This window comes from Perna viridis, chromosome 8 (genome assembly GCF_037379345.1).
Source record: "Perna viridis isolate PV_CMFRI_1.1 ecotype Kerala chromosome 8, ASM3737934v1, whole genome shotgun sequence".
Taxonomy (NCBI): Eukaryota; Metazoa; Mollusca; class Bivalvia; order Mytilida; family Mytilidae; genus Perna; species Perna viridis.
Window position 1 is genome coordinate 31,488,558 of NC_142452.1, and position 27,128 is coordinate 31,515,685.

The 27,128-nt window shown below is 32.1% G+C and overlaps 1 long non-coding RNA gene across 1 annotated transcript; it reads right to left on the reverse strand.

Moving 5' to 3' along the window:
• Window positions 1-24,722: 24,722 nt before the first annotated feature.
• Window positions 24,723-26,566, reverse strand: LOC148610233 (uncharacterized). The gene is made up of 2 exons (XR_015914513.1): window positions 26,074-26,566; window positions 24,723-25,069 (listed from the first exon to the last, which is right to left on the reverse strand). It is a non-coding gene; the product is annotated as an uncharacterized LOC148610233 (long non-coding RNA).
• Window positions 26,567-27,128: the final 562 nt, after the last annotated feature.

Genomic DNA, 27,128 nt, shown 5'->3' on the forward strand with positions numbered 1-27,128 from the left:
CACGTTCCTCGCACGTTAAAGAACCCTGCTGTGGTATTCGATAGGAGTAGGAACCTTTGCGCTCCGCCACAGGAGGCTAAATTGCCCGACCTTACCCACCCCCCCTTTTTCCAGTGGCAGTCAAAATTTGTCGACCCTATTATCCTTGTGACCCATCCTTTTTTTTCATTTCATGTTCATTTTATCATCCATTTCATGTTCATTGTCTGAATATAGCTGAAATATTGCTGCTCGGACGTTAAACCCTAACAAACAAACAAACAAATCGGTCCAGGCAAAAATTTGGACTTGTCGACGATTATGGCGAGGAACCACCGAACGAAGACATAAATACAAACCTCAGTATCTCAAAAGTTGTAAACCGTGTACAAATTCGTACATTGATGTTTTCTACTCATGAGTGCAAACACTTGAAATTTTCTTTATGGTCTCATTTTTGAAATGTCAATATATGCACCATACAGTGTATGTGTGGCTGCGACACTTATATTACAGTCCCAATTCTACTAAATCACACATTTCTGCTACTTTTATGGGTGCAAAAACGTCCCATACTGACCTGATATTATTGTTTAAAATGTTAAAGTTATCCGTTTATTGTCATATTGGTGACTGTGACACATCTTTAAGTCCAATTTCTTAAAAATGAAAATTGTACAAACACTTTTAAGTTCAATAATGGTCCAAATTTATTGTATAAAATATTAATAAAAAAACAATATTAGCATCATGTTGGTAGTTGCAACACTTATATTTCAGCCTTAAATCTTCAAATGATACATTTTTGCAAAGTGTATGTGTGCAAATACTTTTAATAAACCTATCAGTCTTAAACTATTGTATAAAATGGTAAAATTGTCAATATTAGTATCATACGGATGGCTGCAATACATTTATTACTGACCGAATTCTTAAAACTGAGATATTTTGCTAATTGAATGAGTGCAAAACACCTTTAAATTAAAAAAAATGGCTAGTGTTCAATTTCAGTTTCAAATGTTCAGTTTGTCCATTTTAGTGTCACGTGGGTGGCTTTGACACCTATATTTCAGACCAAAATCTGCGAAATGATACATTTTGCGAAGTTTATGCGTGTGAAGAAGTTTAATTTCAATTATGGTCTGATGTTAATGTTTAAAATGTTTAAAGTGACAAAACGAGTACCACATGGGTGTATTCAATACGTATATTTTAGTCTTAAAATGCACTTTTTGCTATTTTTAAGAAATGAAATATTTCTGCCAGTATATTTGAACACTTTCAATAAAAAAAATGTCTGATAGTATTGTTTATTACGCTAAATTTTTCAATATTTTTATTATGCGAGTGTCTGTGACACAGTTATTTTTTAGTCAAAATTTAAAAAAAATACATATTATTGGAAATCATATGAGCATTTTTAATCTATATTGGCCAGAAACTATTGTGCTAAGTACTAAAAACGTCAATAAAATAACGAATTGCAACACATGTATTTCATTCAAATTTTTTTGAATGAGTTTTTTGTTTATAATCTGTTTCATTTGCCATCATAGAAACTTGATAGGTCCGTTACACGTGGAAAAAAAGGCAGAGTGTTTATTTCTTTCGATGGAACATTTAAAATTATTCCCCTGCCATATTCCCCATTGTCCTATTTATAATCCTTTTCCCCATTGGTTATGCCCCATCCCCCATTGTCACATTCTCCATTGCTCATTTCTCCATATCCCATAAAATTGGAATTTATCTAAACCAGGCATTCTGTTGAACAATTGTTCTGAAGGCGTTGCAAATTCGTAATTTGAACTTATATGCTTTATCGCACCTAATTAAACAGCGATTAATTTAGGCTAAAATTGGGAGATAAGATCATTGCGAGCAAACGTACTGATGTGAAAGACACTAGTAGAGATGGTCTACTTGTTGTAACGCACAGACCCATTAGCTGCGAATGTATCATTGTACTCAATCACCCTACAACTCACCAATTAAAATCTGTTGCGCATCGATTCTTCCTTGCATCAAACATGGATAAAGCAATTGCATATGTGTGCAATGTTTGTATTTACAGTGTGTCTTCAAATATGCACATTCGTTTATTATTCTGAAAGTTCAGTTGTTAGAGGCGTATCTGTCAAGGACGTTATGGATGGATATCAAAATCTACCGTTTACTAATCGTTATACTTGGCTATCAATTCCATCCGAATGTTCAGATCAACGTCGTACTCACTGGCATCTGCGCTAAGGAAACCGACCATCAAAATAATGTACCGATGTGAGAGACACTAAACAATATTTGAACGTTACCAGTAGAGATGGTTTACTGGTTGTAACGCACAGACTCGTTAGCGGCGAATGTATCATTGTACTCAATCACCCTACAACTCACCAATTAAAAAAACTGTTGCGCATCGATTCTTCCTTGCATCAAACATGGATAAAGCAATTGAATATGCGTGCAATGTTTGTATTGACAGTGTGTCTTCACAAAACGCAACGACTGTTAAATCTGAACAAGCAACCGGAGACATGCTTGATTCAATTTGAACTTCAATTGCTGCAGACGTCATGAAATGTCATGAAGAACAGCTTGTAATGGTAGTGCGCGAATACGCAATATTTAATACTAGTACTGTCGTCCGTAACATTTATAAGGAATTTCACGAAGCTTTACTTTGTTTATGTGTTGTTCTCTGGTCATTAGATGGCCCTGTTGCTGTAATTTGAACACATGGTGCTCTAGATTTCAAAGCCTTGATGAACCATAATTTTTTTGAAAAACCCAAAATTTGCTTGAATTAGGTCGCTCCAAAAACGTTTATAAAAATCCCAAGGCAGGAAGAGCCTATCAAGAACTACAGTATGAAATGTTACGACTTGCCTCGGTAGAAGATGTGTTTCTACGGTGCAGCATTCATCACCCGTCGCTCAAATGAACCTCCATATTAGATACCGCGGTTTCTCAGCTAGAGAAATGTGGTTCCAAATTTACCATTTAACGAACAATCAAGTACCTGTTTTACACCGCAATTTTTCAACATGAGAACTCGTGCAAAAATCATCCACATAGAGAAAAATCAGAATATCCAATATGGAATGTCATTAGCCCTAGTCTACATCACAGTGATGTTGGTGTCTTAGTGAATCAAAATTTGTGCCCATGATTGTCATCTTGTCATTTCGACCGACTATCCTGGATGCAATACTAAAATAAATGTTGGAGCACAATATATTGGACGCTTCATATCGGGATAGATGAAGTGAATGCTTTAAAATTTAACAGGAACTGATCGACGGACACCGATATATAGAACGTCAAATGCAATCAAGGAATCTTCCGATGAAGTTGAGTGTCTAAAACAGAATACAAATCCTCCAAATCCGAAATAAAACATTCCACAAAAAATTTTAGAACCGCATTGAACTGAGGCACCATATTCTAATAAGGTTTCCAACACTAATATGAGTTTTGAATCACATCACTTATCTGACAACGAACTAGAGTTCTTGGACTCCGCTATTAAACCCAAAGACGAAAAACATGACCAGAGACCCAATCGTGTGAGAAATCCATTACTAATGACCATGTCTTATATTGATTTGGACATTGGGCAGAATAAACTCCACATCGCTCAAGAGCAGTTTACACTGTGACAGCGATACGATGTGTAATTTAAAGAACCTACTCGATATATATTGGAATTTTTGTATTTGTACCTGCGAATCATAAATATTGTTGAATGTATTGACTGTTATTTGTACCTAACATCAACATGAACTGACATGCCCATACATAAAGGCACATCATCAACAAGCCAGTTTTTGAGTTCAAATAACGTTTTCCCTTGTATTTAAAGCCTTAACTAAAAAAAAAGAGTCACCCTGCAACCTAAACCATTTTTGTATTGTATTCAGTTTCACCCAAGACTATCAAGCTTTCATGTGAAACAGAATGAAAACAGTCCAAGTTACTTTGATGCTTATATAAGATTGATGTAAAATGCTGAATATAGACGTTCCAATGATTTGAAAGAGTTGTGTCCCTTACCCTAGGTCTACCTTCTTAAGGTAATCGGTTTTGGTGAATAGAAATGTATTTAAATCAGGTGGTATTTGTCATTGGTTAAGAAACATTTTTGTTGCACAAACAGTGGCACTTGATGTATTTTATAACCATTTTTAAGTAGCAGTCCGCCTAAGAATCATGCAATTTTCACTGAAAGTGATTTATTGATGTCAGATATTTTATCCAAATTGACTTTAAATCAGTTGGATATATCAGAAAAACAGTGAATGAAATGAAAAAATGAAAAATGTTTACATCGTTACCATAGCAACGACCGCTCCTTAGCAACCACCAATTTAGGGCCTAATAATCATAAAAATGTCACAATTTGAATGTATTTTTTTATATCTAATGGTGGAAAATTTACCAAACTAAATAATTACATTAATAAAGTGTGTATTATGGAAAACAATTTGCAATAAAGTACAAAGCAATCTGATTGGTTAAGATCTGGTTACCATAGCAACCAAAATTCTTAATTTCTGACAATTTGAAATATACGAAATAGGTTATGTTCAGACCCGTTTTGCTAACAAGAGCAAGAAGATATTATCCAGTGTAGTAGGTGCTCTCCACTGAAACATATCAAAAATAAAAATATGTAGCATATCTTTGTTTTTTGTTCATTTGGGCCTTAAATCAACCCCATAAAGACTTTTCTTCTTCTTAACGCTTTTATACAACCTTTGTCCAGACCATAACTTTTTTGTCTTTTGACCTGGACTTCTAATATTTGATATGTTGATATATCCTCTCGAGGCAGTGTCGCGTACCAGAATGGGTGACCTTTGAACTTTATATCAAGGTCAAGGGCAAATAACATAAAAATTTTGGCAAAATACGATACACGATTTTTTCTGTGCCAGTACTTTTTGGTCTTTCTACTTAGTTATCTGACCTGTTTGACAATTAAGTAAATCACATTAAGTTAGAATGAAATGTTCTAGATTGGATGACTTTTGACCTTGGCCTTTGACTCCAAGGTCAAATGACATACACAATTTTGGCCAAATATCATAAAAAAATTGTCCGGGCTAAAATTTTCTTTTGTCTCTTTTCTGAGACATCTGATATTTGGTATGGGGTTATGTTTTCTCAAGGCGAGTCGCCTCGTACTAGATTGGTTGACATTTGAACTTGACCTTTAACCTCATGGTCAAATAACATATCAACTTTTGACTTGATGAGTGTTAATGAGGACAGATGTCATATGACTGATACTAAATTGTTTTTTTTTTAATTTCTGTATTTTGAGAGAATTCAATAAGACCCAAGAGTAATATTTCTTGTTTTTGTTGATCAACTCTTGACAATATATCCCATTTCCATTTTTTAACTCCTGTGTTACTGAAATGCACATCTTCTTATCAAAATGTACCAGGATTACATTCTTTTGATTTCCGCTAGAATCTTGGTTCCCGTGATTACTCTTGTAAACATGAACATGTAGGTTCTTGTTTACAGAATATTTCAAAATGTTTTATAATTTTGTTGTTTAAAATAATACACAATACTGTGACTTACTCAACATTTGCTTATTAGAAAAAAATGACAATGAGACAGGCTAAGTTAAAATTAACTGAATAGTCAAATGCAGGAAACGCTTTTGATAGCATTTTATGACCTGAACCAGAATTTTGCTGAAGGGAACAGTTTTTGAATTATTTTGAAAAAAACTTTTCTGACCCCTATGTTCCACTTTAGTATAGGTAGCCATATACATTTTTAATGGATTAAAAAACACAAGTCATTTCGAGCACAATACACTAAAGAATTATTCTGCTTTATTTCCATTAACTGATCTTGAATGGTTTAAGAGAAGAAGATTTGCAAAATTGCACATATACATGTGGAAAAATTAAGAATTGTTTCAGGAGCCATAACTCCTACATTAGTAAACGAATCGTTTCGAAAATGTTGCTATTGGTCAATCTTTTGATGCTGAACTATATAATCTTCCAAAAAGGGCAACAACCTTTGAGTTGTTTGCAAACAAATGCCTTATGACCCCTATGTTCTATTTTTAGTAACAGGGGTTATGTTTTTGTCACGGAACAAGAATCCCAACATTTATTTTTGTGGAAACCATTCAGAACAATTGTTTTTGAAGAGAATATTTTCAAAGCCGTACATACGAGGAATCCCAAAAAAAACTTTTATAGGGGTCATAACTCCTACATCAGTTGTAAATATCGTTTGCAGAATTTCGGCATAGGGTTTCTCTTAATCCTGGACAAATTTATCCCCTGCAAGAATTACGCTAAAGGCAACGGTTTTTTGAGTAATTTAAAAACAAAAATGCCTTTTGACACCTATGTTCTATTTCTAGTAACGGCGGCTATGTTTTTTCACGGATCATAAATCCCGACAGCCATTTTGTGCACAATTATCTAGAGGAGGAGAATTTCGAAAATTTGTCGACGCGGAGGGAGGCCAAGTGATGGCATAAGCTTACTTGGCCTTTGGCAAGGAGAGCTAAAAACAACAAATATTTGTTTACTGGCCTGTTACCCTACATCTATTACTTGTAGCTGTCTAGAAACTATGTGAGAACCAAACATGGGTAATCTAAAATTACACATTTCATCTTGTATTGGCATTGAAGAATAAATTGCATAATTGTAAAATATGAACTACTTTAATTTATAGTCAACAAGTTTACGTGATCTTTCTACTTATTATTGCCCATACATGAGATCAGAAGTAAACTTTAATACAGTCAATGAAATGTAAAATATAGGTTGCTGACTTCATTTGGATGCTGATTCAATATCCTAATGAATCTGTATATGACTTCAGTTATATAACCCTGCCATTTGTATTTAATGAGGTATGATACCAAAAGTACTAAATCGTGATGTTTGTACAAAAAATTAAGTGTTTTGTCTTCTTTGGCATATTCCTTTATATATTTCCCCTATATTCAACTATGCTGGAGCACAGACATAAACATGTAGGTAGAAAAAGATTTTTGAAAATGATTTTTATAGGCATTAAAAAAGATTGCAAAAATATAAAATAAAAGATGTTTGAAAAAGTCAACAATGACAACAGACAACTACAATGAACACAAAGTGATGGCAATAGTTCACACTGACCTAGATGAGGTTAAATATACGATGAGAAAACCAACCTCTTCTAACTAAATTATGTTACTCAGAATGTTAGTTTAAAACTTATCTTGTCATTATCTGCAAGTGTTTGGGAAAAAAGTCCTTAAAACGATTATTTCTGTAAATTTTGTTAAGTTCAAGGCCCGTAATTTCAGTAAAATCAATGAAGTGAAACCAAACACAAACTTGTATTGTAACTTATCACGGTTAATTTATAATAAAAATCATGTCAATATCTGCAAATGTTCAGAATAAAAATGTCAGGAAAACGGTTATTTCTGTGAATTTTGATGATTACAGAGCCCGTAATTTCGGTAAAAATTATCTAAAAGTATACTTGTCCTTTAACGTATCATGGTGAACTTATTAACCAAAAAAATAATTCAATATCTGCAAGTGTTTAAAAAAAAGTCCGGAAAACTTAAGATGGACTGGTGGACTGACGGTCAAACGGACGGGTCAAATACATTTTACCCTGCGCAACTGCATTGCGTGGGGTATAATTATTAAGCTCAGAGTTCTTCTCCTTTGAAATTAAGAGGATCCATATTCCATAACAGATGTAAAAGATTAGTACTGCTACTAGAGTTGCGCACAATCAGGTGATAAAGGGCAAGTGATTCTTTACAATTACGACATACTGTGAGGTGATATATTGCATGAATCAGTCATGAACTTAAGCCAAAATTGTGTATGTCATTTGACCATAAGGTCAAAGGTCATGTTCAAAAGTCACACACCTTAAATGGTACATGACACTCAACCTTGGCGTGAAAAACACACATACCAAATGTCAGATATCTTAGTAAAAAGGCAAAAAAGGTTTGGCACAGGCAAAACTTTGGTGTTATTTTGGCAAAATGAGTATCTTATTTGACCATGAGGTTGACAGGTTAAATTCAGGTAAAATTTCATCTATTCCAGTACGCAACACTCCACCTTGAGAGGATATACCAACATATTAAATATTAGAAGTCTAGGTCAAAAAGACAAAAAGCGTTATGGTATGTGTGATGCAGTAAAATTCTATATGATTCAGCAAAAATTAAAAGTAAATAAAATTGCATTTTAGCTTAAGTAAATTGATAATGTCTTGACATATTTGTAAATTTAGCCGAAAGAAAGAAATATGTGTAATATTAAATTATACATAGGTAAACAACTGACACTTTATAGAAATTAGCAAAATCTATTTAATTGCTTTAGGTAATAACTTCCATTGTTTAAGGATAAATAACTTAAAACAGTATCCGACATAAAAAGATAAAGTAAAATTGGGTAAACGTAATCTTACATAACCAAACGTTTCCCATACTAAGGCGTTATGAATATTCATCTTTGGAAATTAAATAAAATTAAGAGATTTCATTGGTAAATAAAGACAGGTCTGACAGCACGTGATATTGAGTTTTTAAGGGAGCTCGACCCAGCCCTGGTATCACTGTGTACGTTTAGGACAAAAAAGAGTAAAACTTAATATCTTTATTTACCAGGCCAGACTCGAAAGCATGCAGTGTCCGATAGGCCAGGGACACAAAACAAAACTACATGTATGTCAGTCATAGCAAGAAAGCACTACCGCTCCATCAAGACTCTACCATGAACTAGTTTTCCCCAGCAAATAAAATGTCACTCGAAAAGATAGAGTTCATATTAACATTTCGGACGGGGAGGCAGTCGACATCTCGAGGAGCAATGTCATGCCCTCAACCTCTCCGCTCTGACCACATAATTTACGACATAACATATGGACAAATTTTGTATGAATGGCGTCAAACCTTGGTATGTTATTTGAACATGAGGTCAAAAGTCAAGTTCAAATGTCAACCACCCTAGTATGTGGTGCCTGGCCTTCAGGTTTTATAATCCCATACCAAATATTAGATGTGTAAGTGAAAAGACAAAACAATTTTAGCCCAGACAAATTTTTGTCTGGTATTTGGCCAGAATTTTGCATGTCATTTGATCTTGGAGTCAAAGGTCAAGGTCAAAAGTTATCCTATCTTGAACATTACACTCTACCTTATTATGATTTACTTACGTACGAAAAATCAGATATATTGGTAAAAAGACAGAAAAAAAAAACAATATGGCCAAGACAAAGTTTTTTATGGTATTTTGCCAAAATTTTGTTATTTGTCCTTGGGGCCAAAGGTCAAGGTCAAAGGTCACCCACCTAAAACATTACTCCCTGCCTTGGTGTGATATACTTAAATGCCAAAGATCATGTATATAAGTAAAAAGACCAAATAATAATGGCACAGATAAAATTATGTATCGTATTTTGCCAAAATTTGTAAGTTATTTGACCTTGAGGTTAAAGGTCAAGGTCAAAAGTCTACCACTCTGGTATGCAACAATCTACCCTGAGAGGATATACCAACATACCAAATATCAGAAGTCTAGGTCAAAAGACAAAAAAGGTATCGTCTTGACAAAGTTTGTATGAAAAACGTCAAGAAGAAGAAAAGTCCTTATAGGGGGTGATTTTGGGTGCAGATGAGCAAAAAAAAAAAAAAACAAAGATATGCTACATATTTTTATTTTTGATATGTTTCAGTGGATAGCACCTACTACACATCCATGCATACATTTAATTAACATCTTCTTGCTCTTGTTAGCAAAACGGGTCTGAACATAGCTTATTTTCGTATATTTCAAATTGTCAAAAATTAAGAATTTTGGTTGCTATGGTACCCAGATCTAAACCAATCTGATTGCTTTGTATTTTATTGTAAATTGTTTTTCATAAGACATACTTCATTAATGTAATTATGTAGTTTGACAAATTTCCACCATTAGATACAAAAAAATACATTCAAATTGTGATGTTTTTGTGTTTTTAGGCCCAAAATTGGTGGTTGCTAAGGAATGGTCGTTGCTATGGTTACAGTGAAAAAAATTTTCGTTTTTCTATATTGATTCTTGTTTTTCCATTAAATCCTACATATTGCAAGTCAATTTGGTTCAAATGTCTGACATCGATAAATCACCTACTGCATGATTCTTAGGTGGACTGCAATTTAAAAAAAAAATGAACAATATTATTGATGATGTTGATATTGATTTGCCTGAAAATGTTCCTTCTATTTATTTTGAGATATGTGAAAATGAAATTGTTAGTGCAATTAAATTTGTGGAATATTATAAAGCATATGGTCAAGATTTAATCTTGAACGAGTTTTTGAAGCATGCATCAAATAATTAACTTATGTCTGTTTTTTATAGAATATTTAATGTTGTGTTTGCCAACGGTGTGGTAACTAAAGTATAGTTTGAAGATTATATATGTCTAATTGATCAGAATAAATATAACCCTACAAATACTTATAATTGTTTTGTTTTGGAAAAATTTTGTACCTTAAATAAACGACTTTTTCACTGTCTTGGAAATTAAGGTTTACTGTATGAAGAGCAAGCTGGTTTTAGAAAGGGTTATGGTACAATAGTTTGATTTGATTGTTACAAGCTTTCTCATCGTTTGGTTTGCAGAGTAAGACAAACAAACGGATACAAGCATTCCTAGTAAACAGAACACAGGTACTTGTTGTACAAAGAGAACCATCAGACAAAGTAAAACTTGAATCAGGTGAACCCTACGGATCACTGCAAGGACCGAATTTATCTTATTCGATATTAAAGACCTGCCATAGGACCATAAATATAATTAAATGACATAATGTATCTGAATAAACGAAGTTCAAAGCATTCAGAAAACAATGTATACGATTTACAAACAATAACCAAAGACGGTCAGGTGTGGTCGTTCTTTCCCAACACGACAAGAGAATGGTACAAACTGCCACCGGAGATTGCCCACGCCAAGTCACTTTAGGCGTTCAAAACTCAAGTGACGAAAATGAATAACAACAATAATAATTTTATATCCCGTTTTAACCATGTGCAGTCCGCCAGTATAATCAGCAAGTTGAATGTGGGCAGTATACGGATGTTGATATTTGTTCAAGGTACTTTCTATAAGAATAAATCAAGATTTTATGTTCAACAAGCCAGAAAACCAATGTTCTTTGTACTACGAATGGCACAAAACTTGTGTAACTTACATTGTTATACATACATTGTTACATTTAGTTGACACTCGTAATTATTGCTCACATAGTGTTATATTGTGCTGCGATTTGGGGTAATGAAGACTCTTGTATCATTTATATTGTTAGATTAAAAGTGATACTATTTTATGAAAGTAAAGAAAGTTTAATAGAGTATTTGGAGCTTGGTTAAGTTCGTACGTTACTACAGTATATGATAGAGTTTTTAGTTAAAATATTAAATGGTAAAAAGGAAAAAAATATGCTGTATACTATATAATTAGAGCTTCATGAAGGCAATGTGTATCAATAACAAATGATTGTTATATAGTATAAGAGATATTTTATCTAATAACTTGAAATGATTTTTGGAACAATCAGATTGTTAAACGCAAGTTTGATCTTACGAAAAAGTAAAAAAGTTACGTATAGATTGTAGACCAAGTATTTAATTCCTTTTAATATTCTAAATATATAACAAATAAAACTGAATTTGATTTTAGAAAGTTTTTTAATCTGATTGATGTTTAACATGTGTAAATAAAAATGCACCATTTATAGGTAACCATTTAAATGTGTGAGATTTTATATTGTTGGTCTGAAAGAATATGTGAACTTTGCAAATGGGAAGAGCTCAAGTTTTGCATAAAAGCAATGAATAAAAACACCAAATACATACACTGATTTAATATCGTTTTACATTTTATTTATAACATACATTTCGTTCGAGACATTTTTTGTTTTTGGTAAATCAACGAGGTAATACTAACGCTGGATCCTTATATTTTGAAAGTTGGTTTCAGAGGAATTCATGGCAATTATTTGCTTTTTCTGAACACATTTTCAATACGAAATTTAGTTGGCAATGTAATCGTAGTATGACATCTGTAGGGTAAACAAAAATTTCGATATACAATAAGCTGTGCATTGGTGGCAATGATATTACGTCATACAAAATGTTTATATGTTGCTAATCAAGTTATTATTTTTCTTTACATTTGCCTTATTCCAGTAAAACGTATAAAGGTTAAGTTAAACAAAAGCCAGTACTGACTTGGAAATAAAGAACTTGAAAAAATCAAAGTGATTTGATGTGAGATTTTCATCCTGAGTTATTGTTAGTTAGGTTTGTTTCAGAATTCATTCTTTATCACAGCATCATTCCATAAAACAAATATGGATTATGTAAAAAGAAAAAGACAGCTACACTTGAGGTACCTTAGTTTTGTCTTGTGAAGTCAGGAGACGCGGACATGCAACCCCTAGGCACTGAGAATACAGATATAATTGTTACTAACAACAATCTAGGAAAGCTACACCTTCATATGGAACACTAGGTGCTTTACAGAAGATCAAATTTAAAAAGGAAGCAAAAATCCAAGCGGGAAAGCAAATGACAAGCAGAAGGAGAAGAAGAAATAATAAATAATTGTATAAACAACTCATGTACACCATATATCACCCTGGTTTTCCACCCTTTCCAAATTTCCACAGAAATTTCCCTTTTCTTTATTCTTAATAGAATGGTCATTGTATTTTTTTGTACTTCCCGTTACTATATTTATACTTAAATTTTTATTTTTATATCACAGCTCATAATTAAGCCAGAACTTTCCAAAACAACGTGGTTTTTTGTAAATGTTCTTATAACTGGGCTTCTGGAACAGGATTATGTTGATACAAGATAGATTGAAATCTTCACTCAGAAGTTTTAAAGTCGTTAAAATGAACTTGTTGATCGTTATGGTGTTTTCATTTGCAACATGAGAAGCAATGCGCCTTTTCTGTCATATTTCTCGCGTGGTCCTCAGCCTACGCCAAACATGATATTTATGAGCAACTCGGCGTTCTATATAAGTAGAGGATTTCCGTTGCACCCTGTTTTATGTCATTTTTCTACCTGCTTAGTGTTTATTCCTTGAATTCTTTTGAATACCTCTCGAATCTTTGTTACTTTGATTACTTATTTTTCAGCTTTTACCGAATGATTTCAACAAAATGAAACGGGTCTTGAAAAAAAAAATGCACTATACATTTACCTTTATCTTATATCCTACTAAACGAATGGCGCTATATTATATTATTTGAAATAGAAAATTAACTGTTTTCTTCGACTTAAAACGTGCAATCCATTAAAAAGATGTTTTCATTTATTTGTGCATTTGAACACCTTCCATATTTTGAAAACATAAAAGAAGGGTTCGCAAACAATATATATTTGCTTTATACGTTGAGTCAATTACTATCACATTTCATACATATTATATCAGGTTGGGTGTTCTTAACAAAAACGCAATAACAATTGAATATAAATGTGGTTAGCAGATTCCATAAAAAAGATATAAACACATACGCAAAGGTTGAAATATTTTTTAAGCTTAGGTCCTAATCCACTTTTTCATGCATGTACGAACAAAAACATTTTTCCTAACATAAAAAGCGAAGTAAAAGAACAAGTGTTTATATGATAGATCATATCTGATTTCGAAAATTAATTATGACCTATAATATACATTAAACACTCGTTGATTTAGTTCGCGTTTTCGATGAAATAGAAAATGTTTTGTACAAAAATGCTTTCCTGCCAAATAAATGGGACGATTCCTATATTTGAAATTCTCATCATCGCGAGTTTTAAGAACAATCTTAGATAGTTATTGATTAAAAAAAAATATACGTTTTGTTAAAAACTATCTTTTTGAAATAGTAAAATAAGATAACAATAGAGTAATGAATTTCAAGTAAGACCAACTTGACATTTTTAAACCCTCTCTTTTTTATACATTAACTTGAATCATTAAAAATAACACTCATAACTTAGCATATAAAAAATTAAACTTTATAAACAGCACGCATTCACAGAATGTTCATACATATGTAAGCAGTATTACATCCGCAAATTAATTAATCGATTGATATGGGAAAAATTTCACAACTTCCTGATTTGAAGTAAACTTATGGACAAAATTAAATTATTATTGTTTGTGCATTTGAATTATACATGAGAACAGTACTTAGTACTGATTGACACGAACTATATAACACACCGTTAAACATAAAAAATCATGTTGCATAATCTTACAATAATAATAATAATAATAATAATAATAAAAAATAAAACAAACAAACAAAAAACAAAGAACAAAAAGAAAAAAAGACCAAAAAACAAAAACATGGTGAGATGCAACAGATACACCATCGTATAACCGGATAAAAAAATAAATACCTACAGAGAATACAAAAAGTAAACACACCTTTAAGCCAGGTCTGAAACGCCAAAATAACAAAGGAAATTCATCCACGGTAACAGGACAATGGAAATTCTTCTTAGTCAAAATAAAAATAAAAATAATGAAAAAAGACACATTCCTGACCAACAACTTCTTACGATGGACAGGTGCATGTGGGATCCTTGGTGGGGTTAAACAGTTTTATATGGCATTAACAATCCCCTTTTAATGTTAGGTCAAATATGAACTAAAACAACAAGAATCAATATAATATAGTTCACTCTATAACACATTCAATTGTCTCAAAATTTTCTTTTATTCTTCTTCATAGTAATAACATTATACATATGGTTTCAGAATATTTTACATTTCCAAGTCAAAGGAGGGTAGATTAATAAACATAAAAAATGGTTTCCGACTGTATGAATGGATTATGCGAATTCAAACAACACAACTAATAAACAGTTTAAGCACGTAAGTGTATTTCAACGGAACGGTTCATCTAAAAAAATGTTTTAATAGAAAAAAGCAATTTGTTGAAATTGATGCAGGTAGAATCATCCAAATGAACTTAACTATAATAACTGTTTAAAAAATGTTATTAAGTTCAATGTACGTGTACTAAGAAGATGTTATATATTCTTCAAGTACATTACCATTTACCGACATATCGTATTATATTGTACATATCTAATTAAACACTATGAACATATATATATATACAACGTCTCAGAATGTGACGACTCTATTCGCTACACTGATCCATCGGATCAAATTGATACAGGGAAGATAACGTAAACTTATAGAAGGGTCTGGAAAATTCCCAACGATGTTAGAACAGTCAAATTTGCAAAGCAAATTTTTGGTCGTTCCCTCCGCGGGACTCGACCTCGTACCACTGTGACATCTATGGAAACACCGCCTGCACTAAGTCCCGCGCCCTAGACCACATTGCCAGCTAGGCTTTATAAAAATATAGCTTTTGCCGGCCGGGTCATTCCTCCTCGTAGGATTAATCTAGGGTTGTAACATAGAAAACGATGTATGGTAGTACGGAACAGTTCATCTAGGTGTTATTAGGTATATTATAATCTACTCACAATCTATTACTACCATACATCGTGTACTACATGAAAAAAAAAAAAAAAAAACGACGATCATAATCAAAACAAAACAAAGAACAGTGTTAAAAAAACTAACTGATAAACAAACTGACTTTTTCAAATGCAATTGTCGATGTTTCCAACATTATAGTTGTAATGTAAACCTGACGACCTTAGATATACAACAACCCTTATTTCGTTGATCTTTAGAATTTTGCACTTATTTACCACAACTGGGTTCTTTTTCTGTATCAAAAAATGATATTTGAGATGTACACATTATGACCTTCAATTTGATATGCAACAACCTAACTCTATAATACAAACTTTAGTTTTGCATTCATTAACCTTATCCGATTCATTTTTTGGGACAAACCATCGATATTTCGGACGTACGCTTTAAGACCTTTCATTTGATATGCAACAACATTACCTTCTAAGAACTTTATTTTTTTGCACTTAATGACCCTACTCTTCAAACATGTATTACTTATCGAGGTGGAAACTTTGAATTTTGAAATGTACTCATTTAGTCCTTCAAAATGATATATCACATGACCCCCTTCGGCGAAGTTAGAAAAAATGATGCAATATCAAATTTATAAATAGGTATTGATGACATATATAACACCATTGGAAAATATGAACTTTTTAAGTTGTTGTAGTATCAATGGTTTTTTATATTGGTCCTTGGTATTGTGTCACACAGTTGTACTTGAGCAGATCTTTTATTATATACCCTCGCTCTGAAAAACTAAAATTTCGATAGATCCAAAACGAGACAAGATATCTCAAATCTGAAAACAGTATGATAGTCTACAGAACATATGCAACAAAATTACAATACAATTTGGGCAATTGCAGAGCTCATTTGGAGCACGCTGATTATTTGAATATGATGCAATAATAAAATCCAAGAAGTCGTAGAGACATGAAACTATCACCATACATCTTAGGATTACTTGACCTTGTTAAACTAAGAAGGTCAAGGTCATAGAATTATGTCAAGGTCACAAACCGAATTGTACAAAACATCAAAATTCTCAAATCCTTTGAACAGACGGACTGACAGGTGTAAACATGGTCTCAAAATGAAGGGCTTATCGAAAAGGTCATTTTATACCTGTATGTATGCACTTATCTCTTATCGTTTTCTTAATATCAAAGCCTGTATTTTGCAGTGAGACAGCTTTCTAGCACTTTATGACCGTTGACCGTGGATGAAAATGAAAGGTCACATGGAACAAAGATCATTGATGAAGGTCCCATGTTTCTATAACTTCCGGTTCTCGAAATATTAATTTTGAAAAGTTAAGTATGATATTTCAAAAGTAAAAAAAAACTCCTGTATGGTTTGATAATAAAATACATGTTTATGTTTATTCTTTAGGTATTCATCTTATGTACATGAAACAGTTTTTAGGTTGATATTATCAATTATGGTTTTCAAGATATGAGGGATTGGAATAAATTGTTTTAAGTGGACATAACACTTAAAGATGATAATGAAATCCTTAGCAGGGTCATTTTCTAATAGAACATGATAACACCTACATCTTCATCAAGTATGATAATGATGTCCTGAAAAATGATTTCGGGGGACCATGTTGACCATGTTGTAAGACCCGAATAAGCGGAAGATAACTTCAACAATTGATGATGAAGTCCTAAATGGGATATATCGATGGTCCAAATTTTGTAATGATATCTTGAAAGACCGTGTCAAATTAAATATTGGAAGAAAAAAAACTAGCACTCTGTGACCTTTGACCTTGAATGGAAATGAAAGGTCACATGCACCAAAGGTCATTGATGAAGGTCCCATGTCTCTACAACTTGTGGTTTTCGAAATGTAAATTTTGAAATCTTTAGTATGATATTTCAAGGGATACAACTCCTGAAATCCTTAGCAGGGTCATTTCCGAACTTAACATGATGACATCTACATATTCACTAAATATGGCGATGATATCCTGAAAAAAATCAGTTCGTGGACCATGTTGAAAAACATGCCAATAAAAGGGCGATAACTTCTACAATGGATAATTCAATTATTTAAGGGTCATCTTATAAAAGTCCCTAATGAGCTCTATAGATTGTCCAAATGTGGTGATACTATCTTAATATCTTGAAAAAAAGAGAAAAAAGGTCTTTCCCATGTAGGGAAAGCCCTTAAAAGTACATTAAAAAAAACAATAAGGTCTTCCCCTTGTAGGGAAGGCCTTTAATTACACATAATCATGGTCTTTTGTATCTTTATAAACAGCCGTTCTTAACGTTAATCAAGATTTATTAATCAACAAAGTAAGAATTGTGAGTGCAGCTAATATTATTATTCACTATTTCAGTAGACCATAACCACCCTATGAAAGAATTCAAATTATTGTAGTAATAAGCGTATTTAAAAATTAAATGTAATTCCAAAGTGGTAAGCACTTGCTAATACATGTAGTAAAGTTGCGATCTATTCTAACCTTTCTTAAATTCTGTCAGAAACTGTTATAAAAAAAAAACTGTTATATGTCAGTAGATAGAACAGAAATTCTGACAGATCTTGACAGGTCCGACAGAGCCTGTCATTGGTCAGGACACTGTCGTGGGTCGTGACAAAGAAATACTAACAGCTTTTCTAAACAGTCATACCCATGGACAGATCCTGGCAATAAATCAACTTATTCTGTGTGACTGACTTAGAACAGGATGTCTACGATTAATAATGGAAGTTGTGTAACATAATGTAAATAAGTACATCTGATAAAAAAAAATCTTGCTTTCAAAATTTACATTTTATACATTCTATCACTGACCAATGATTAAATTTATTTATTTACTCACAGGTCTATGATTCTGTTCTAAGTGTAACTGATTATTTTCAAATATTTGGTAATTTTCACAAAGCTAAAGATTGATAAATAATTTTATGAGTGAAGGTTCTTTTGAATTGCATAAAGGTCTCAAATCATTCTACAAAATGTAAAAAATGACAATTGTAGGTTAAATGGGTGACTGCTACCTATATATTTCGATTATAATTCTTTACAATGCTATTTTCTTTAGCAAAAAATGTAGAAATTGTAAATATTTGTTTCATATGAGTGACTCTGACACGTCTATTCCTGGCAAAATTCTAAAAATTGACATATTTCTGCAAAATGTATGAGTGTGAAATCTTCCAATCTGTACCTGAAGGCCTAAGTCTAAATTAAATGTAGAAAACGTAGAAATTGTAAATACTGGGAACCATGTTAGTGACTGTGACACCTATTTGTTAATCAAAATTCTAAAATATGAATTTCATTGCAAAATGTACGAGTGCAAGCACTTTTGATGTCCATAATGATCAAAGACAAACAAATTGTTAAGACACTTTGAAGTCAGCCTCATACCTGGACCTACACTTAGAGAGATCGATAATAAAGGTAAACTATTGACCAAACTTTACGACAAACGTGATGACTTTTCATTCAGAAGTGTCAACTTTCCTGTCATCTGTGGCAACATCGCTTCAGCATCTGCGCATGGAATTTTCATATCACTCATACGTCATGCCAGTGCTTGATTACTCTTTAGTATTATACTAGTGACTGCAACATGTGTATTTCAGTAAAAATGTATAAAAAAAACTTTTTGGCAAAATAATTTTCATTTATTGAATAAAATGGTAAGTTGTATAATAAAATAAAAAAGACAAAAAAAAAAAAAACAAAAACAAAAACAAAAAAAAAAAAAAAAACAAAAAAAACCAAAACAAAAAAAAACAAAAAAAAACCCAAAAAACAAACAAAAAACAAACAAAAAACAAAAAACAAAAAAAAAACAAAAAACAAAAAAAAACCGTGTATCAACTAATTACAAAAATAGCAAGGCTTCCTTACCGGCATACAAAGTGAAATGCGGGTGATACACCTCTTTTTACTGAATCGTGTTTATGATTATTTTGTATGTACATTTGTAATTCAGTCAGAGAAGTCTGTTAGAATCTGTCAGGAACTCCTTTATTCCACGTTATTTAGAAGTAGATCTGCCTTTTATGTTTGGCTAGGTAATGCTGTACAGAAAAACGTCAAACAGAATAGTTCTACATAGAACATATTCTAAAAGGAGTGTTTCACGACCTATGACAGATTATGACAGAGTTTGTCCAAAGCCCTGACAGATCCCGACAAGGTGTGTCAGAACAGTTTCTGACAGTTTAGAACTGTTCTATTACAGCGAGTCCTGACAGAATCGAAGAGACGTTAGTATTGATCACAACTGTACCTCACAATAGTTATGATGTTAAAAACGTGAATATCAATGGTGAATATGTCAAGGAGACAACAGCCCCACCCTGTTGAAAAAATGTCAGTTCAAGGTTGATTTTATTTAGGGAGAACTTGCAAATATTCAACATTGATGAAATACTGATTTCCGTTCCGCATGCAAGACGGGAAGAACAATAAAAAAATCCTAAACACGTGCAACCAATTGCGTAACATTCGTAACAGTTGAGACACAAATGGCTGCTGATTGGTCAAGTTGCTGGTTTGGCTAAAATGTGAATGGGAATCCACACAAGGCACGGGATGTCGACTTTCAAATTAAGCACACCTTAACAATAAAAAAAGAAGAAAGAAATGTTGTACATGTAATATACTAAAATAAAAAAAGTAACTAAAAAGACGGATTTATCATGTTTATGTTTAAAGATATTTTCTAATGATCCAATGTTGCATCACAATCTAATATTTGGGACCATCAGCTTAGATCATTGGAGAACAGAGTATAACTAACTACATAAAAAGTAAGTGAAATTGTACAAAAAGGAACCTTACAGGTTTTCTATCAAAATAGCAATAGTTTCATTTGTAAAAAATACAGAACATTAGAAAAAGCTTACTGACAACTAGCTTTTTAGAAAGGCTATGACTTTTTGTATGTTTGAAAATTAATTATATATTTGAAAAAAAAAATAAGCAGGTCGGATATAGTGCTTTCTGAAATGACCTAGACATTTTTAACACAGACAAGCGAAATTGTTACTTGTATTTTGTCAATGTTTAGGTTTTCCGCATTAAAAATATCAATTACTAAATGCAGATTATAAATACTTCCGATTGTTATTTCCTGCATGAAATACATGGTCTTTTTTTCACAGGCCACCCATGAACTGTATTTTATGCCATTCAATATGAAGTGTTTTGTCATATTTTTTTTTATTATAAATGACATATTTTTCAATGTATCAGGTAAAGTTTCGTACACTTTTTAAATGATTATCAAAATTACTGTATCAATATATAATGCCCCCGAGAAACCGTGACTTTCTTTTCTTTTAACATTTAAGGTAGTGTCATTTATATTGAAGTGCAACCTTTACCGACCGATGAATTTTCATGAACGTGCCTGTAAAATACATGTACTAATTTGTTTGTCATATATCAGAATACTAATTTGTGCTTACTCGCCCCTAGACTGGAACTGGTTAATTGTATTCATTCACATTGAAATATGGTAACCAAAAGTGTTATTATCTAAACCCCAAAAATAAAAATCTGAATGTGACAAAATCGTTTCAGCTTCGATGTATGAAGTCTCTTCGTCAAATCTTATCCATTGTACCTGAGCCTTCCTAGGATTACGGTTTATTCATATCGTTACACACTTTACAAATAAGTTTAACATTAAGGTAAAGTTGCTATAAGACTTAAGTAATAACGTTCTTGGAGTCGACATCATAAACAAGGTGATTATTATGTATGGTATGGACATTTCCACTATGAGATCAAACTTGGCTCCTAGCTGGAGCCTAAAGTAATAACGTTTTTCGTCCGTCTGTCTGTCAAAGAAATAACTTAAGTACATTTTGGATGTTAGTGATAAAACTTGACATGGTTACTCTCCACTACTTGAGAGTGTTGCGCACAAAAAAAAATAATAATCAATAGACGTAGCGAAAGAAAACCTTTGTGAAACTAAGGTACCTTCAAGGTCCAAGTCCACTTATTTATCACAGTTCATACAGTATGCTAGTCTGTCAACACTAAAACCTTGCTTGATGGTACTGTTTGGCCATTAAGTTGTCATTATTCCCCTCCTTTCCTTTAACGAGAATATAGGCAACACGGTGTCCCGAAGGACGCTTATCCTAGTACATGTAAATTTGGGGTGGAGTCCGAGTTACAGATTATTGTTTTATTTAGTTTATTCTTTAATTAATTCGTATTCGTGTATGTATGTTATTTTGACCATTTCATAGAATTGTCCTTGTCCCAAAAACATTAATATCATGTTCTTTTGTTCTATTAAGCTAGCTTTGTATAATATGAATAGAGTGAATATGTGAGCATGGAAAACACAGAGATGCTGCCTTTGCCGACGTCAGATTTCAAACTGATCATGATTTTGGTAGGTTACTTTCTACGATAGAAACAAAGGAAAATATATAACACCATCTCGTCAAGTTCAATTTTTGGAATCTTGAGTCTAATCTATAGCTGTCGCTTTAACAATTCTACTAATAAACACATACATGTATAGAGGTTGGCAAATAAAAAAATAAGTTTTTTTTTTTTTTTTTTTTTTTTTTTTTTTGTTACTGTCCTGAAAAAGAGTTTTTTTATTTCATTCATTTTGACATACATTTGTAGTATGATTTACGCAATTTAAGTTGGCCAATATGGAATTAAAATGATGTAAATAAATATAAAATTTAAATATAGTACCGTTATAACCGTATTTCCTTGTACACTATTATTACAAGCAAACATTTCATAAAAAATAGCTAAATATATCAATTTAGCATGACATGTTTTAGAAAGAACAGACGACAAACAAGATGCTACTACATCATTACTCATGTCAGATTATACAACAGAAGACGAACCTATATCAGGTGATTCGTTTCGATTGTTTTTTGTCTGGTATATTTAAACCATGAAGTAATGTATTGTGTACTTGTTTGAATTGTGATGTTGCTACACGAAATAATATTTATTATTATTTTGTATCCCCGTTTTCTATTTGCAATTGTAATGACTCAATGAAGAATCCATTAATTATTTCAAGTATTTATGTGAAAATAATGTGAAATAATTTTTCCTGTGTAATACACAACTGTTTCAAAAGAAACCAAGTGTCATCCTTCAATACTTGTACTAAAAAGTCAAAGTCTACAGGGCGTAGCGACAGATTTGTTCAGCTAAATTTCTGGGCAACACTAGAATAACGGTATTAAAGTAGGTTATAAAGTTTAAACATATGTTTGTTACTCCTGCCGTTCAAATCAGAATCTGGGTGCAACACCTTTGGGCCAATATTTAAAGCATATATGTTCTGAAGTTGAAAAAATGAACCATTTAAATGCTTGTACGATTAAACTAATAGCAAAGAAATATATATATAAACCACTGTGTAAAGACCCTATCTCATATCAAACCGACATTGCAGTATATACGATATATATTGAACTACGAATATGTCCACTGATGTATGTAATGTGATGTCTGTTTTTGGCCTGTATAAGTCAAATATTCTATACGTTTAGCCACTACTTAGTTTAAAAGTATACTTTTTGTTATACAAAAAAAAACAGATGGTAATGATGCCAAGAACAACCAAACAACACCAACTTATACAAGCCCAAAAACTGGTAAATATATAATGAGGCACATACTATTTTTTTATATTTTGTTATCGGCCCGTCCTGTGGGACCAAGAAACGATCGCCAACTGCTTCTTAGATGACGTGAACTCTGACTGACATATCATGCGGAGTGATTTTTCTTGTATTCCTGCAAACACTACAATGATATCTATGTAAAATTCATACTAGAACTGTATCGCCAAGCAAAAACTATACTATTAAACATTACTGTAAATCTTTAGGAGATATTCAGTGACCGTAAAAATACATTTGCATCATTTCTCATGAGAGAATATTGTTTTCATATCGCATGGAATACTCTTACACTATTTTATAAAACTATTTTATGAAATCGTCATTATGTGATCTTCAAATTTAATCAGATATTGGACCTGAGCAACCTAGACATACAACTGATAATATTATTTTTACAAGCACCTATGATGATGATGAAGACAGCAGAGATGAGCTATCATGTAGGTAGTCTTTACCCATGGCAACATGATAACACTAATCATTGTTACAAAATTATTCTCTTGTCATGAAATTACAACAAAAGATAAGGCTACTTGAAAACTGAGAAATAAGGTATGAGCAATACCATATTTTGAATGTTTATCGAACAAATTTTTGAATATTCATTTTAATCTAGAATAACATATCCATTTCAGTACAAAGGTAAACTATTGAATCAAAGAGCAGTCTGTGTATAGATAGACGCCGAATAATAAATTTGTTTTTATGCCAAATAGTCACATTGAACTAATACTAAACTATTTTTTATAGCATTTCAGAATTGGTTTTATTATGGTCCTTTAATTGGAGTTTGTATATTTTGTCTTTGTCTGTTTGCTTGTAATACATGTACACTGGTCAATTAAATTCAGGAGAGTTGTAATCGAGAAATAGCATAAACAATGCCGAAATGAATAACGAGAAACGTTTAAGATTATTTCGTTCTATAGAAATAAATGATACTCATATAGATAGCCATATTCTTGATTACGAAAGCATAGATGAGAGTGTTATGATTAGGGACCCTTCCTCTCAAAAAATGGGATTTGCTTTAGAATTGAATGCATCTGAGAACGAAAATAATTCTTTGCAACAAAATAACAACCATGTCTATCTTCCATGCATTCCTACCTAGATGTCATCGACAGTGCTAGTGAAACAGCTCCATATCAATATGCTATTGTGTGTCCTGAAGAGGACAAACATGAGTATTGTCTTGTGGACAATGCAAACTGTCAAAAGATTTTTTTGATCACATGGTTGAAAAAATGTTAAATACTCCTACGACATCTAACAGTTATAGCACAATATCAAACTTGTTATGTTTATCTGATCACAAACGCATTAACATTGAAACCGTTTCACAAAATAGTGAAAGCAGTGAAGAATGTATGTGTAAGCAAGATTTAAATACATCCCAAAGAGAAAGTACATCATCGTCAAATGAAACAATTGAAAATTCACCAGTTTTAAACCAGCAAACAGAATCAAGATTAAACATTTACAGTACAGTTCTATAAAACGGATAAAATGATAAATACTTTAAAATTGTTTTATTGAAGAAAATCACATAACTTGACAAATAGGTCAACTTAGAATCTGTCCCTAGAGAAATGACACCCATTTGTGAGACCTTTCTCTGGTTTTTATTGTTCCAATGACCTTTCTCATTATCAATTTGATTGCTTTAAAGAATACACTCATACAAAACAGTTCAGCAACTTCACTTTAACAGACGTGCTTCCTCATCCCTTGTTTTTGAACAAATTTCTTTTTCCCCTCTGTTCTTGGTGGCTGTGTTTTGCCATAGTAGTTCATTTTTCACTATTCCATTGTACTATAAGTAACATTTACTTTTATGACTGACCTTCCACTCTCTTGGTAACTGAAATGTTCAAAACTTCCACTTAATTTCGAATACTTTAAACATTTTGTGTATGTAAATATATTTTTGAGGTAAACATTATCAGGTTCTTGAAATTATATTTGTTAATTTTTTTGCATTTCGAAAAGCTTAAATTTACCTTAATTGTTTTTTTTTTTATTTTACCCAAAGAAAGTTACATGTAATATACAGTTCTGATCGATATTAAAGTGTGATATTAGATTCAGAATTTGTAATAAATAATTGCTTACATGTCTTTTTATTAAGCTTTTGTGCATATTTTATAGTGTTCAGTGTCGGCTTGACCTTGACTGTTTCCTTGATTTACCAATGGAGCCGCCTGCTGATTCTGTTGTTGATCTGAAGGAAAACAAACAAGGTATACGACGCATGTCTACCATGCGATAAGAACATACTGCAAATCAGCTGAAAGGAAGCAAGTACTGCAATACTGATTAAGCTAGTGCATTTTTCTTAATACTTATATCTAAAGTAAAGTGAGGTAAATTGGAAGTTTTATTCTGTTTATCTAGAATATTATTCAAGTAGAGAAAGAACTTGATATTCACGTTATATGTATTACCTTATTCTGTTGTAAATGTGGATTTGTTCGAAATGTCAAGATAACCGTCTTTTTTTATATAAAATACAAATAAAAATATATTTTATTACGAACAGTAAATAACTTAATTCTCATTTTGATGATGAACATACTGTAGTTGTTTAAACTTGAACTGCAAATATATTAGTAAGTAAGAATGTTTCCCTATCTGACATTGTAAAACAGAAAAAAAACTTACTTTCATTGTTTGAATAAGCTGACAGGAAACCAAAACTGTTTAGTAAGCCCACTACAAATCCAATACCTGGCATTTCGAAAAGCTTAAATTTACCTTAATTGTTTTTTTTTTATTTTACCCAAAGAAAGTTACATGTAATATACAGTTCTGATCGATATTAAAGTGTGATATTAGATTCAGAATTTGTAATAAATAATTGCTTACATGTCTTTTTATTAAGCTTTTGTGCATATTTTATAGTTCACTGTCGGCTTGACCTTGACTGTTTCCTTGATTTACCAATGGAGCCGCCTGCTGATTCTGTTGTTGATGTGAAGGAAAACAAACAAGGTATACGACGCATGTCTACCATGCGATAAGAACATACTGCAAATCAGCTGAAAGGAAGCAAGTACTGCAATACTGATTAAGCTAGTGCATTTTTCTTAATACTTATATCTAAAGTAAAGTGAGGTAAATTGGAAGTTTTATTCTGTTTATCTAGAATATTATTCAAGTAGAGAAAGAACTTGATATTCACGTTATATGTATTACCTTATTCTGTTGTAAATGTGGATTTGTTCGAAATGTCAAGATAACCGTCTTTTTTTATATAAAATACAAATAAAAATATATTTTATTACGAACAGTAAATAACTTAATTCTCATTTTGATGATGAACATACTGTAGTTGTTTAAACTTGAACTGCAAATATATTAGTAAGTAAGAATGTTTCCCTATCTGACATTGTAAAACAGAAAAAAAACTTACTTTCATTGTTTGAATAAGCTGACAGGAAACCAAAACTGTTTAGTAAGCCCACTACAAATCCAATACCTGGCATGATCCATTTGTCTGTTGAGAGTGTTTATTAATAATGAGATAATTTTTTTCTTTGATTAACATATGAAGACAAAGTAAATGTTTCCATTTCCAACAAGATCACTTTAAAACGATATTTGTTGAATCAATGTAAATTCAGTCTTGAAATCTATATAACAAACATCAATTCCAAATTGTACCTTTCATTGGGAAGATAGGCGAAGCAAGAAATGCTGTTTTGGAAATTTAAAGTTTGGGTATTATAGGAAAAAAGATCCCTGATTCTCCAATATTTATGCTATTCCCAAAAATAGTGTATCAAAGCTTGAAGAAGTAATCAAGGGAACCAATACTCTAGTGGAAGTCAAAAGAATGTAATCTAGGGATAAATACCAGACATGGAAAACAGGCAAACACAACAAAAAACATACATTTACTAAAATGATACATGCATCGA